Here is a 15,027-nt window from a genome sequence, read left to right on the forward strand (position 1 = left end):
AATCTCATGATTTGGGTAGAAAGAATTTCGGTTAGTGCGTGCGTGCGTGCGTGATGGCATACGTCGGCTGTATAGGCGACACCCGCAGCAAATTGCAGCGGAGGGGTATGACATGTACGTACATATGTATGTAGGGAAAGAAGCGAGGTAACAACTTAGAGCGAAGGTAAGCATACGAACCGATGGACCGTGGAACGTATGAATATCTGAGCAGCCCCCGAAGCCGTGAGACAGCATAGGAGTTGTTACGAGATTTCGGAAATGTGCGCGCCGCTGATTTCGAGGCCATCGGAAGGTCTAGCAAGGCTTGCAAATGTAAACTCCTCGTTTTCTCGACACTACCATCGTTTAACCAGTCTCATACATTCGTAACTGTACGATCCACCAATGGCCGCTATTCTGCATCGGGGACGCTTCTACTTCTTTCCATGATATACATGCTCTTGTAACGCAAAAACTTGAATCTTAGGAAGTGTACTGCTAATAAATACGGATCATCTGTGTGACGTATTTGCTTCAGTCGCCGTCCCGATGGCGATGATACAAATGCCGCTTAGCGACAATACTGTTAGCTCTCTATTCAACAGCTTCGGACGAGTTTAAGTAGCAATTTCATTTATTTCTACCAAACTGCGTCCTTGGTTATATCATTGATGTATTGCTAATGCGTATGGCAATGATAATAACAATAGTAACAAGTAGTTCATTGTTATTAAGCGGTCTATTACAAAAATAGATGACTATTCCGTCGATGTTACTATAGAATAGGGAATAGAATTGAAGCAGCTGAAGATCACATCAGTGTAATGATAGTTAAACAGGGCAAAGCTAGAATCGGTGATGGTGCTAACGAAGCGTGTGACAGTAAATGTCATAACTTATAAAACAAAACTGTTAAGTTAAACTAAGAATGTATAGGTTGGGCTAAATTCCCGGGTCTATTTCGGTTTCTCTCATCTAAGTTTGTATACCAAAAAGGTCAAACAGATTCTCAAACAATCAATATAGCAGCTTTCCAGTGTGCGATAGAAAGGAGCTGCTACTTGAAACAGTGCTTGTCCTTGATAAAAACCTATTATTACAGGGTACGGTTAATTTAGCGGTTATAAATTCAGTACGATTGCAAATGTCGTTTATGCACTGATCACATGTTCGAATGCCACATAAGTGCTAGCTACTTTTAGGATTACGTCATTTTTTGTGATGAAGTTCATTTTTAGCTGAAAGGCTATGTGAATATATATAAAATTGTCGCCTCTGAAGCTTAGGGAGCGCAAAGTGCGGAACAACGAGTACCCTAACGGGTTCGTGTGCGGTGTGATTCGCAGAGCAAAAATGTTATCAGACCTATCCTTTTGAACACGACGGCGGAAGGGCAGCGAGAGCCAATGTCAAGCTTTATCCTGCCCTGTTGGAAACCTTCCTGTTGCATTCGGGGCAACTGGTTTCGGGGCATTGGGTTCAACAAGGTATTTTGATTTGGCACACTGCGCTGTAAACTTCTCAGAATCATGTTTCTAGGCCAGCTATATTCGTTGCTACAGTAACATCGACTAGCCTCCGTGATCCCTCGTCATGATCCTCTCCGACTGTTTTCCGTGGGGCTACGTTAAAAACGGTGTGTATTAAGTAGCGCTTAGTAGCAGTCGATGACCTTAGACACGATATTCGTGAAAAGACCGATACTGTACTATCCGGAGTCATGATTTCGACTTATGGAAATCGAACGGAACGAGCGGTCTCTGGAAAAAAAAACTCTTCAGTTATATTGTTTTTCATAAATGTAAGTTAATATGAGTAAAGTTAATATGTTCATGCACAAAAGCTTGCTTTTGTTTCTCATGCCGATAGCATTAGAATACAAGCCCTTAACTCACCCTATAAACAACTCGTTAAATAATGCCTATTTGAAAAATAATGCAACTAAACAAAGTAACAAGAATGGGGTATGTTCTTTGTCATCGCATACAAAGACAGAGAAATGTAAGTTTTATTCGTTACTTTGCAGTTACCTTAGAAAGTTTCGCCCTTCTTTGCGCCTATGATTTATGGTAATCAGATTTCCATCGATTTCCTCTCATATGTAAGGATTGTTTGTTACATATTACCTTATAAAGCTACCGTTCTTATCCATTATTGACTCCTAACTAAAACGAGAAAAGTCCCATATTATTGAGCTCTATACCGCAAATACATTTCGCTTTGTATCTTTTGTACCGTGCTTTAGCATAATGCGGCCCTGAATGTGATTTTAGAAAACAAGGAAGAGAACAGGTATCTTATATGAGGCAAAATTGGCAAAATATTATAGGTGATGACGACTGACACTGCAGGCTCAAGTGTAGTCCCTTGAAATACGAACTTTCACGCTTTTTGCAATTCGACGATGAATGTAATTCCCCTGTAGCAATGCGGTTCAAAATACTAGTCATTACATCGTTTACATATGTTTTTCGTTTTTGAACTGACATAATAAGAGGCTGCCATCAGAGAATACACCTTATCGATCAAATGAGGATACTGATAGTTAGGATGAATATATCGGTTGCAAGTGATATATCATGTCAGCCGAGTTATTGGAATATAGGATGAACTGCAATTTGCGCTTCTAAATTATTCATTTTCGTATATTTAGTGGTGGACCACATGTAACTCGAGTGCTATAGCTTAGCATTCAGCCTAGAATCACCCATGAGGTTTACCCGGATACATTTAAGAACATCACATGCGAATGCTATGAGGCTTGATGAAGCCCCGGCCGTCTACGAAACCATACGGTCTAACGCCAAAAAAGTCCGCCAATCTCAGGCCGGAAGCGCTTCTTGTTCTGAGAAGTGTGGGTAAAATTTAATATCCTCTCTAGGGAACAGGACACCACCGAGATAGACGGCAGCAAAATAGCAGAAAGGCAGCGAGAATGTGTATGTGGTCGGGAAAGATGGTCGTCCTTTTTCGCTTCGTTCCTCCCTCTTCGCCTTTTTCTTGCGCAGCACAGACGCAGATCCAGTAGCCTCTAACAGTCTGTTGGTAGAGAGAACGCGCTGCTTTATTCTCCTGTTCTCCTACTAATCCTCCGTTCTACTCGACCGGCTCATGAACAAGCTGCAGTCCTCGTCCTCGTCCTCGTCCTCGTCGTTACCACCGACGTTGCCTGCCGCATTGTTTCCCCCACAGTCTCTCCTTTGAATCGTTACAATATCAAAAGGTCAGGGCGATGCTGATTATGACGACGATAATGGAAGTGGAAATAGCCACAGAATAGATGTGCCTATACCAAAAAAAAGCTTCATTGTTATAACACGCATATATAGATATATATATGCAGCTTGTTTGCAAGCTGCACCTGAATGAAACAAGCAATTGTAAATGAGGCTTTTTATACATATAGACGAAGACATTTCCCATGGGCGTATTTCTTCAACGCACAGCTTCGACCGGAGCTTCAATTCTGGCCTAAATGGGTTACGAGTCCGTTTCAGAAGTTAGTTTCCTGCTATAAAGTCGCGAATGAAATTCAACAATTAAGTACAGGTAAGGTTTTAACCATGTCTTCTTCAAACGCTAATTATGGGTTAAAAGTCCAAAGGCCTAAACGTTTTAAATGGTGCAAAAAAAGCAAACATGTAAGAAAAACCAAATTGTTGGGACTTCATACGAAGACCCAATTATCAATATACTTTTTCTTTGAAAAAAAAAACCGCGCAAAAAGATATTAAGATCATCAGAAATGGCTTCTTTAGGGTTTTTCAAGCCCTTCTAATGTAAGATCTATTGTAAATTTTTCGCTCTTTCTCATAAAAATCTTCGTCATAACCCTGATTGTGGTTAGAACTCGTAGAGGGCCAATTTTGGGTAACCACGAAAACCTGTAAGCACAGCGGAGGTTTGCTCGAAATGAAAACGCCCTAAAGGGAATCATTCTTCTCCTAGTACCGAAAACAGCAGAATAATGCCGCTACAACCCACATCTCGCAAAGTGGGGCCCGGTTAGTCTCAAACATTTAAAATGTCGTTACAGCTTTCTCATGATCTCGTTTTTTTCAGGTAACTTATTGCATTTTTTTAATCATTCGTTTTCTCGCTTCTATTATTCAGTGATCCTCATTCAGTATTGACTCTTGCACAGCATTTTCAGTTAAAAGGTTTCAACCTTTACAAAAAAAAACATACTTTAAATGGTTTCCGATCTGCTCGCTTTACGGCAGCCGTTGTCTCATTTCCTTCTGTGAACGATTTGGTGCACTCGCTGCGGTTCGCCCCCTCACTCTTACACAGTATTGAAATTAGCATGTTTCCCCAATGCGGTGAGACCGTAATTTAAATACTAAGCTAAACTTTTGCTTAGAAAAACTTTATGCAAATATTAGACCGCCTGAAACATCAAACGGATAAGCCTGATGAACCTCTTAAAGTTTCAAAACTGATCGAACGACAAAAAAAGTTAAATAATTGATCTTATAGCAAGATGAAAGGGGCCAAATTTCATGCCCATTACATAGGGGTTCTCCATTCAGATGCTTTATATATATATATATATATATATATATATAGTGGCTTAGTACTTCCAGCTGCAAGGAACATGGTTCATTGAGTATTTTAGAGGAAACTATCAAAGCTCTGATTTAATTTACAGTTGTAGCCTATGTAGTCGATGATCTATGTGATTCTAGACTAATTACAGATAAGCAAAACAACGTCGGATACCTAACCTAATTTTTCTGTTCCATAGGAATTTTCAGTCAGCAACGCAACCCTGCTAACAACCATAGTAAGCCGCCATGAGCCGTTTAGATAAGAAAATATTCTCAGTGAGTTAAATTTGAACACTTCTAATTAATTGTTATGAACATTAAAACAGATATTTAGATCGGTCTATCCCAATTGATCCTTAGCGACTAAGGACAACATGTAAATAACGTCGTTGCGCAAGAGAGAAGGGGAAAGAAAAAGAGAGAGTTGACTAGCACAAAAAACTTCAATGTAAATATTTGCCTATATCCAATGTAATTTTTTTTGCGTTCTTAAGCCGTATGGACAAAGCTTAACCAAGCTGTCGTTAGTTCTGTGTATGTTTCCTTGTGAAAGTTCTCTAGTCTATCTAGGTTTCCACAATTCATGCAAAATAAATGTTTCAGACAAAAATAGTTTTAGGCAAAATTAATTTCGTTATGAAGAAGCAATTTTTCAATAATTTAAACATATAGCGGATATGGTCTTAAAATATTTTTGATAAAATTCACCGGCTAAATGCACGTACTGATGATATGATCATGCTAGTAATGGTCGTCAATATTTATTAAAGATTATAGAATTAAAGTTTCACACATTTTTCCTAAACGTCTCCAATAGCTAAGCGTAAGTCAGAAAAAGCGTAACGACCAACGACGTGTAATGATAACTTTTCACAAATACATTGATCTTTAATATAAATCTGCTATGCTCGCTAGACAAATACGAACAGTGTACAACACGTTCAGCGTGGACGTTTTCGGTACCAGCATAGAAGAATCTCGTACCGAAATCGATAGTGAAGCTAGAATTTACAACGAGATAATCCTTTTTCCTAACGCTGAAGCTGTGTGAGGCGATTAAGCATGAGAGGAAATATATCAGCGTACGAGAAAAATGTTGTTACTTATACTTTTTTGCTGAGAAAATGACTCGTACAACTAAACTTAATTGAGCGTTGTCAGGAAACATTCAGATTTGACTTTAGCTTCCTCTTTTTATTTGTCGTTTTCGTACGCATATTAACGGGCAGTAAACCGACAATTATCTTTAGCTGGCGGGTTTCGCAGGACATACCTCAAATGGTATAATCAGCGTGCTGTTTACAGCATTTGCGAACGAACCCGCTGTTTTAGCGTTGAAGAGGCTCTACGTCCGCGTATACAAAGTCGTTCTTTTTATGCATAGATCGCACAAGCTTCTGTGCCCTTGCCTAAAAAGTATTAATATGTCCTTTGTAGTTTTTAACTGTGAGAGCCACAATCGGCCCATGTTAAAAGACATTACCTGCAAAGACTGATCGAAGAATTGGAATGGCCTAGCATATAACACTGGGTGAATTATTGCTTCACCAGCCTAGAAGCCCCCTTTCCACAACTCATGTTACGCTATCGCTTTGCAGGCACACCGTGTTAGAAAAGAAAAAAATTAAAAAGGTCGACTCATTCTTCAGCGCTTCGATGCAGTCTGCTCTAGTGGGCAAAACAATAATCAATCGTAGAATAAAGCAATGAGCACGGGTGGCGGAATGCAACAAATTTATTCGAAATCGATATTTGCAAGTTCTGTGCTTTTTCTTCAATCTTCTAGCAGTTTGGCCGTATACCTCCCAGTGTTAGAGGGAGCTAGCGACCTCCATTGCCGGACTGCACAGCCCACGCTTTAACCATTTATCAGACATTTCGAGCGGCCGCTGAGGCGAGTCACTGGTAGTACCACAACGGGGAAACGGAGCGATCGAAGCATGACGAATCTAGTTCCCTCTGCGCTACCTAACCTTCTTCTGCTCCGGTGTCGCCTGCTATCACCTAGATTTAATCCATACTTGCGAATAACTCGTCCAGCGCTTGTTCGGACGTCAAGCATTGGCTTGACGTACGAACAAGCGCTTCAACACATTGTATTTAACCACCCTTCTTTTCTTCCACAGATTAGGTATTTTGCTCTGCCACGCAACAGTTTCGGCTTGGATACTGAATGAAATAAATGCCAGATAGTAAGACTTCGTTGTAATATATATATATAGTACGTTCGTGAGGCTAATTAGCACAGTATTTTCTAGGGCTGTAGAGGTAGACCTATATAGTTACGAACAGACGAAAACAATCATAAGAGAAATTGGAAGCGTTAATAAACGTGTCTATCATTAAACAAGAGTGCAACGGAAAATCGGACGTCACTAGTTTTAGACGTAAGATAGGCGTGTGCTGTTGGTAAATGCAGATATACAATAAAGAAAAAAGCTACTTCACATAGAGTAGATGCTAATGGTGCAGTTGTTTCCACATCTTCTTCTGAGGGGCAATATGGCCCTAACAGCACCAGTGGCTATAGTCTTGCCTTCAAGTATGCTAATGAACTGGTTATAAAGGAAGTCGTGCACTTAAAAACGGAAACGAAGTATCCAGATACGCACGCTACGAACGTTATTGAATGTGCCGCTTATACAAAACAGGATTCTGTGAGTAAACTGTAAATGCTCCTTCTCAGGCACAGCCTTTTACGCAGTTCGATCAATGCATCTTGAAGGTACTCGATTCGTTCTGCCTCTTAGTTTCATTAGAGAGAAGCCTTGCAGACATAAAACTTATAACGTATAATATAGAAAAGGATCCTAAAGAATAGTAAAAGTATGTATTCACACTTTTTCTATTATGTTTATGTGTATGTATATATTCATCAAGATATCACGAGCGTTTCCATTGACCAGGGCTGCTATGTAGAAGTTGGATCCATTGTGTCATGTTGTTTTAGAAACTGAATTTAATGAGGTTATATGTTTTAGGCACGGCTCTCGAGTACAGTATTAGGTGCTAGTGAATGTAAGTGATTATCGGTGAGTCTTGGTTTGATCTTGAAAATATCTTCTATATATATATCTATAAATATAATATCTTCTAGCCGTTCTTTGCCACACTGTGTTTAACTCTATATATTATCGTGTGCATATAACGCACGAAACTTTAATTTGAGCTCGATGTTTTAATAAAACTATCTCGCCTTTTGCGGAAGTTGAGAAGTTATTCAATTAACTCGGTATACTTATGCTCAACGGCGGTTTGCTAGGAAGATGCACCGCACTGCGGCTGGCAATCCAAGGTCAATGAAAACCTCAAATGACCAATAATTCGAGACTTCGAAAATGGGCTGCAAACACCCAACTATTATTAGCTGTTTTAAATTGGAGGGATTTTATGAAAATTTAGGCGGCTGAGTGCCATATAAGTGGGGAAAGAACATAGGAAAACACAGAGTTAAGCTCAATATCTGTGCCAAAATTTGCGTTTGGTTGAATCGGGAGAGCTTTATACCCTGGGCGATGCTTGAGAAAAATAAGACAATCGACAAGGATCTGTTGCCCGGGTCTGTATATGGCTCAGTTACATTTTGCTGTTCAAGGAAGCTCTGTTACACTTAGGGTAGCACTATTGGGAATCTTCATTTGCTCTCAACTGTCCGAGGATTTGCTGGCGGTGTCTGTCAAAACGCTAAATAGAGTCGAATTGCATTCAATTAGCTCAGGCCAAAGGCCCGTTTATTGATTCGAATTTGTAGAAAACTCAGAGGTTATGGTTTCCGTTTATTATAAGTTCATATAAATCATATTAAATTTATTCATTGTAATCTTGGACACGTGATAAAGGAAATATCTATCGCTACCTACCTAGTCTTCTGAAGGTCGCAAAAGAGTACTGAGTCCGAAGTTACGGCAAAAGTGCCATAGGGATCCATCTTAGGATTCATTTTGTGGAATCTCATCTAGGAAGAAATGCTCAGACCACCTATGCCAGAAGGAATAAACAATGCCCGAATGATATTGATGGTCACTGCTAGGACCAAGACGGAACCAAAAAAGAATGCAAGCACAGGCCTGAACTAGGTTAAACACTCGATAAGCAAACACAAACGTAAGCTAGCACCTAAAAACACAAAAGCCATGCTTGTTATTGACAAAAGCGTGTACAAAAACTGTAACGTTAACCTAAAAGAATACCTACTACAACCAGGTTAAATGATTAGTTTTTTTTTGTAATGAAGCTTGAGCAGAGCCCAACGGTAACAGAGCAAGCTGTAAAGAAAAGTGTTTTGGCACCTTATACTCTCAGCAGCATAATTCCATGGATTAGAGAACCAAATGGAAAAAGAAGACGGCTACTTGCCCCAGGTTTGTTCTATATAGTTCTTTATGTGGCTGCTTTTCGGGAAAAGCTATAAAATACAAAGCCACCCAAGGAAAGCACAATGAGAGCTTACTCGTTGGGCAAGTCTAGCGTCCTGAACCACCTCAACGTTTCCCGCCACGCTCATGTGTATAAGGGTGCTATGGGACATTATGGTCGAACTGGGAAGAAATGTATCAAAATAATACGCTCACCTGGCAGCAGGCTGAAAAACCATTCTAGAGAAGTTGCAATAGGAGGTGTAGGCGCAACAAGGCTCGCTGTTTAAATGAGGGAGTTCATACCGAAAGTTAAGTAGTGATAAGCGAGGAACTTCAGAACAGTGATTCACTATATGATCCAAGCTCTCAATGGCCATGAGCGTTTCCAAGAGTATGTTCACGTAATAGGAAAGGCACCAAATGACTAGTGCACCATATGCAACTGGCGTATTGGCACGTGGCTTGAAGAGGTAAGCGCATGAAAAAACAAAAACACTGATTTAAAACAGTCTTCACGTTCAGCACGGCGCATGAGGATATAAACAGCTAGACAGTAATCTTCAAATAGGTGACGATCGCAATGAAACTCACAGACAAACGAAAAGGTTGCAGGCGGAGCATCTTCAAGCCCCCTGTGAATTTAAATGCTGCTATTGCAGTAGCTAAAGCGTCACCGCAACTGCGGATAATACCTACAAACGACGCCCGGTGTTCGTAAACATGATTTACAGATTAACCTCTTAAAAAACGTCTGTTTGTCATGATTGGTGTTAGTTCTTACAGTAGACATTATTTTCATTCAAATAGTCAGAAAAGACTAGCTTATACGACAAACCACAAGTCTATCTGGGTTGGGCAAATTATTGGTTACCTGCCTGAAAACATAACTCTGAAATCAATCTGACGAAGAACCTTTGTGAGCGCCATAAAGACAATGACAATAAACGTGAAAGAGTGTTTCTCTGTCTTAAACTACTCCAAAGGTCGACCCAAGTCAGAGATCAATCGTCCTTCACAATAGCCCAATGGGTGCTTAACTCGGATTGGGTGCGTCCGCCCGAATTTATACGCGGCTCTATGTGGGGTCATCCATCAAGCTGGTAAACATATCTAAGAGCGTCACGGCCTATCGCTCGCCGGCTTCCAAGGAACACGCTGTTATTCTGGACGCAGAGTGGTACGTCGAGTTGGGCATATGTTTCATACGAACGTCGTGCGTCGCGACGAATGTACGGTACTTATTATAAGCCAATAACCTACAACTGTAGGATACTTGGCTCCATATCCGTGGGTATAGATCGGTACCTAATGTAGAGCGCCGTGCATTGTCGGTGCCATGCTTTTATTTAATTGCATCATCTTCCCGCAAACTCAACAGCCTAGAAATGTAAGCATATAATTTCAACAGGAAATTGTAGCTTCCGGAAAAGGATGTCCGTTGTATATATAAAATAATGAATAATACTAATATCAGATCTCTACGTGACTGGTGTACTGTCGAATTTTCCTATAGACAATATCAGGGCGCATGTTTTATTTATTTTATAGTACATGTGCTTAAAATTCTGTAAATTTTTAAAAATGCCTTACAACTGCATTATGATGGCGATGCTGTCGCTTTTATAGCGAATGTATAGCATCAAGTGAAGGGTAATAACTACGCCAATCAATATTTTTATCAATAACATTTTATATGAAATATAGGGATAATTTGATAAGAATGGGCAGTGTTCCAGATGCTTTTGTAAGCTAAGTTATCCTGTGTCGCGATACCAGCAAGTTGGGGGACAAATTCCATATACCCGTGAAATTATGACACGCCCAAAAACGTGCCATTTGATTTTGTTTATCGCGTGGTCGCAAAAGAAGGGCTACGCCGTCATCGCAGTTCAAAATCTAAACAAATATTTCTGAATTTCTATTTCTTATTTTTCCTATCTGGTTTTCATAAAAACGAACGTAATTAGATTAACTTTTGTCTCGACACATCGACCTCCGTTTGAACAGCGCCAGCCTCACCGCCAGGCGTCCTTGTTTCTCCAGATGAAAATTTTGGACTTGTAGATAATTACATAGTTGTGATCCTATCTGGAATGAGACGATGTTCATTTGCCTTGGCCATTCATTTTCTGCTCATAAATAGCCATCTGCCAAACCAGAAATTCTCCTAGCTGTGACGTTACGAAGCCCTGCTGCTTTGCGGGTGGTCTGTATACAAATCAGCAATAGTACGGATGTATATTCGTAAACAACTGCATTGTTACTGTACATATTGTTTACAAGCCAGACCGCGTGTATTCGTTCCTATTTGACGGCACCTTATTTTGCGTTTATGCAGTAGTAAAGAACCGTATATGTCAATTATTAAGTAGCTCCTATGATACAATATAGTACATCTACATGGCGTCGTTGCAGACAAGCGCTTAAATTTCAAAAGTAATAAAAATAAGTTACTAGTGAATTCGGAGCTGGACGAAAATAGCATACGCTGATAGTATGCATAAAATAAATATCTCTAAAATTAATTAAAATACTAAAGTGTATCTACGTTTTTTTCACATTTACAAGACTTCTTTTCTTTTCTTTTCTAATTAATCATGTCTGTAGACGTTATCATCATTCAAACAAGGTCTAGAGTTGTTTTTTGATACCGTAACGATACCAACGTTGTGTCGAATCATTCAGTTACTTTATACGGGCCTGTAGATTGCTTTTAGTAACAGTAATTGCAACAATTTTCCACCTATTTTTTTTTTACATCAATAATGGGCATAATACGTCTTTGGAGACACAATCTTTTAGTATAAAATATTTATTGTGTTATACGGTGTATGTTACTGTGTATTTCTACTTGGAGAATGGGGAACTTTTTAGGTGCTCATAGCTATGGATGTCAAAATTAATTGCTATCGTTCATTCAAGCGCCTGTCATTTACGCTGTTGCGCTTAGGAACAATAAGCAAACGTACGGTGATATTGTTACTTCAATAAAAACTTGATGACATGAGCAGTAACAAACGCTTTCGGGGAAGGTAGCGTTGTACGTTTTTGCTTCACTCCCCTGTCCAAGCAAAAATGATGAGTTCGTAACGACGAGGATTCTCTTACCATTTTGATTATAATACGGTCCACTCAAAATGGGGAAGTAGAAATGCATGCATGGAAGGCTAGGTTCACCATTTATTATTTATTAGGCTATCGGAAAAGATAAATTATAAGACCGCTCTTAAAACGATGTGTTTCATTTTGCCTATCTGCTATATCTGTAGAAGATAACAGATGATGGACCCTCGCGTCATCTGATGTTTTTTAGAAACTTACCAGCCAATTAGAACACTTAACGAATTAATTTCGAGTAAGCAAAATTTTGTGTAGCCGGAACTTTCATAAGTTCGTATAGCTAATCTGCGAGTACAAGTTTCTCGTGACGGATATTCGAAACGACACGGGCTCAGGAGCCACCTGCATAGTACCTATTTGAAGAGACGAAAGTACACCACAGTAAAGGTCTCATTACAAATTTGTATTAAAAACACGGCAAATATAGTTATCAAGAAATATGTGTATATAGACCAATACTGTGTAATGTCAAACAATCTAGACCCTACTGTATGTGAAAAGGATCTTCGAGACGATATTTTCTGCAATCGTCTGTTTAGGTTTTTGCACGTTGATTTTCTCATTATAAGCCAAAACCTGAATCAGTTAATAACGAGAGAGTTGTTTGAGAAATCTTCTTGTGCTCATCGTTCGGCAGGCAGGATGCATGTTTTCTTCAATGTCTTCACACACGTGCCTCGCATTCTAACTGATTCCAATTGTACTTCACTTTAGCTTCGACTAGATGCAAATAGTATACAGTTTATTTTGGCCTTTTAAGTATTGTATTAAGTGGAAAAAGAGACGTTAACCTTAAGACAGAAGTGAGGCTTTTTTATTCCGGAAAAGCCTGAGAAGTATAAAAGAGGCTCCAACGAGAACTAGTCAGGAACTAAGAAAGAAAAAGGAAATTGCGTTTCGTTATTTCCTCAGGGGAATCGTGTTGGCAAGTAGAGGACGGAATAGAGGTTCTTTACTTCGCTGGTTGCAGAGAGGAGTTGAGCGCACGCTGTAGCCGAGAGATGCACGGAAACGAGTTTTTGAAGAACGCGAGGCCTCGACGAATGTTGGTGTAGGCGTTCCAAGTAAAGGATACTATACACGCTCGGTCCGCTTTTACCGGTGTTTGTGACCCACTGTCCGTATCTACGAAAAAGAAGGAAAGATAGAACGAAAAACAGGGTTTCTTCTGCTTGGACGAGTTAAACGAAAAAAAAAAAAAAACAGCGAGACCGAGAACGCGACGCCTGTGGAACGCGGGAACGCGGAAACGATACGGCGGTCTACGGCTCGTCGGAGTGAATAGAGAAATCTCCTCCGAGTAAAGTCTGTACCCAAGCTGCAGAGTGAGAGGCAATCCACACAGAAAGATCTTGTACGCTGTATGTCCCTCACGTGTTTCACGCTTCGAAAGAGGTGACAGAAGAATCCTTGAGTTAGGAACTCGCTCTATGGGTTACCACGAATCAATGTATATTTACATATATCAGCATATTTACTTGAATGGCCTGAACGGAAGTTAACGTGTAGTTTTGCGAATACGGGCAGCCGGAAGCGATATACATGCTGAAATTTTTTTCATCCCAATGTTAACTTGTTTTTCTACAGTACATATGTAAACTCCAATGTGCACATTATTACGGTCAAGCTTGAACAGTGGGGCCGGGTAATTATCTCCGAAAACCTCTAGTTCAAAACTCGGGGTTTAATTTGCCACTTGAAATACGTTTATTTTGCTCTGTAAGTCTACTGATGATCTGAAATATACGACTGTCGAACGGCACTGAACGCTTGCAGCCTAAACTTTAACATTACAGACCTATTTTCGTAAAAATCTTCAAGTCTTTCAGTATGAGCTGAGTTTTTTCAATCGAAGAACTGATGTGAAAGTAAGTACCGTAGCAGAAAACTGTCAGGTTAGTTAAAATGAAGGTCAGGCAAGCTCGATAGTTCGTAATTAAATTTGCTATAGCTATTTTTATTTATTCACTATCTAGAATTCATAGACATCTTAAAGTTAAATCACTTTTGATACCTCCAACAAGCCTACAATAACGACGACTAGTGACTGAGTGCATAGCTTGCGTTCAATCAGATTTTGAAAGTCCAAAGGGTCCCTTAATATTTTAACATATTTTAATGTATACTTTTGGCAATGTGAAATTGCTTTAAAAAAAAGGGCAATATATAAAAAGGACAATAATTACAATGACACGCATGCAAATAAAAAAGGTACAATAATTATTTTAAGTGAACTTACGTCAATATCGTATTCTGATGGCGTATTCCCTATATCTGGCGTGTCAAGCGTGTGCACAGGGACGCATTGCAATACAGCAAGAGGACAAATTTTCAATTTTTCCCCATGCGTCAGTTTGTTAGCGCTAGTAAATAACGAAAATAAATATCTAACAAAACTATTGTAGTAGGAAAAGCCGCTATCTGTATATACTTAATAGCTTTTAATAACGCTACTATGTATATTACATAGTACGACGACTCTTCATTGGGTGTCTGTCTTGCCCAATTCGTAAATTGCAATAATCAAGAGTCCCATGCGATCGGTAGCTGTCTCACTCGACTGGTCGTTGGCTCGAAAAGCTTTCGATACCATCATAAACAAAACACGGCCATGAAATACGTTTTTATATCCATAATAACAACAGCAGCAGTTTATGCTGCTGGAGCTGAAGGACACTATCGTCGCTTTCGTATCACTTACGTGTCCAGTTAAATTTTTGCATTTTATTCAGTCAACTTAAAAATATGTTTTCAAGTTAGGGCATTGCACCTGTTCAAGCAAGACAAAAGTGCCCAGATAGATAAACATTTATTGTCTCTAAAGGTCAAGCACCTATGCAATAAAACATGTTGGTTCCTGAGGCGCTGCCTGACGTCCATTTCACCCTCGACACGCCTCGCCATTATGCGTCAACATTGAGACTTCAAATACAAACAGAAGCGAATTGCGCTTTTTGCACTTTTTTCGCGAGATTTCTTTGTATAAAACGCCTTCAAATTTGATATGTCACTTTGCT

Source organism: Varroa destructor, unplaced genomic scaffold (assembly GCF_002443255.2).
Source record: "Varroa destructor unplaced genomic scaffold, Vdes_3.0 BEIS01000002.1, whole genome shotgun sequence".
NCBI lineage: Eukaryota > Metazoa > Arthropoda > Arachnida > Mesostigmata > Varroidae > Varroa > Varroa destructor.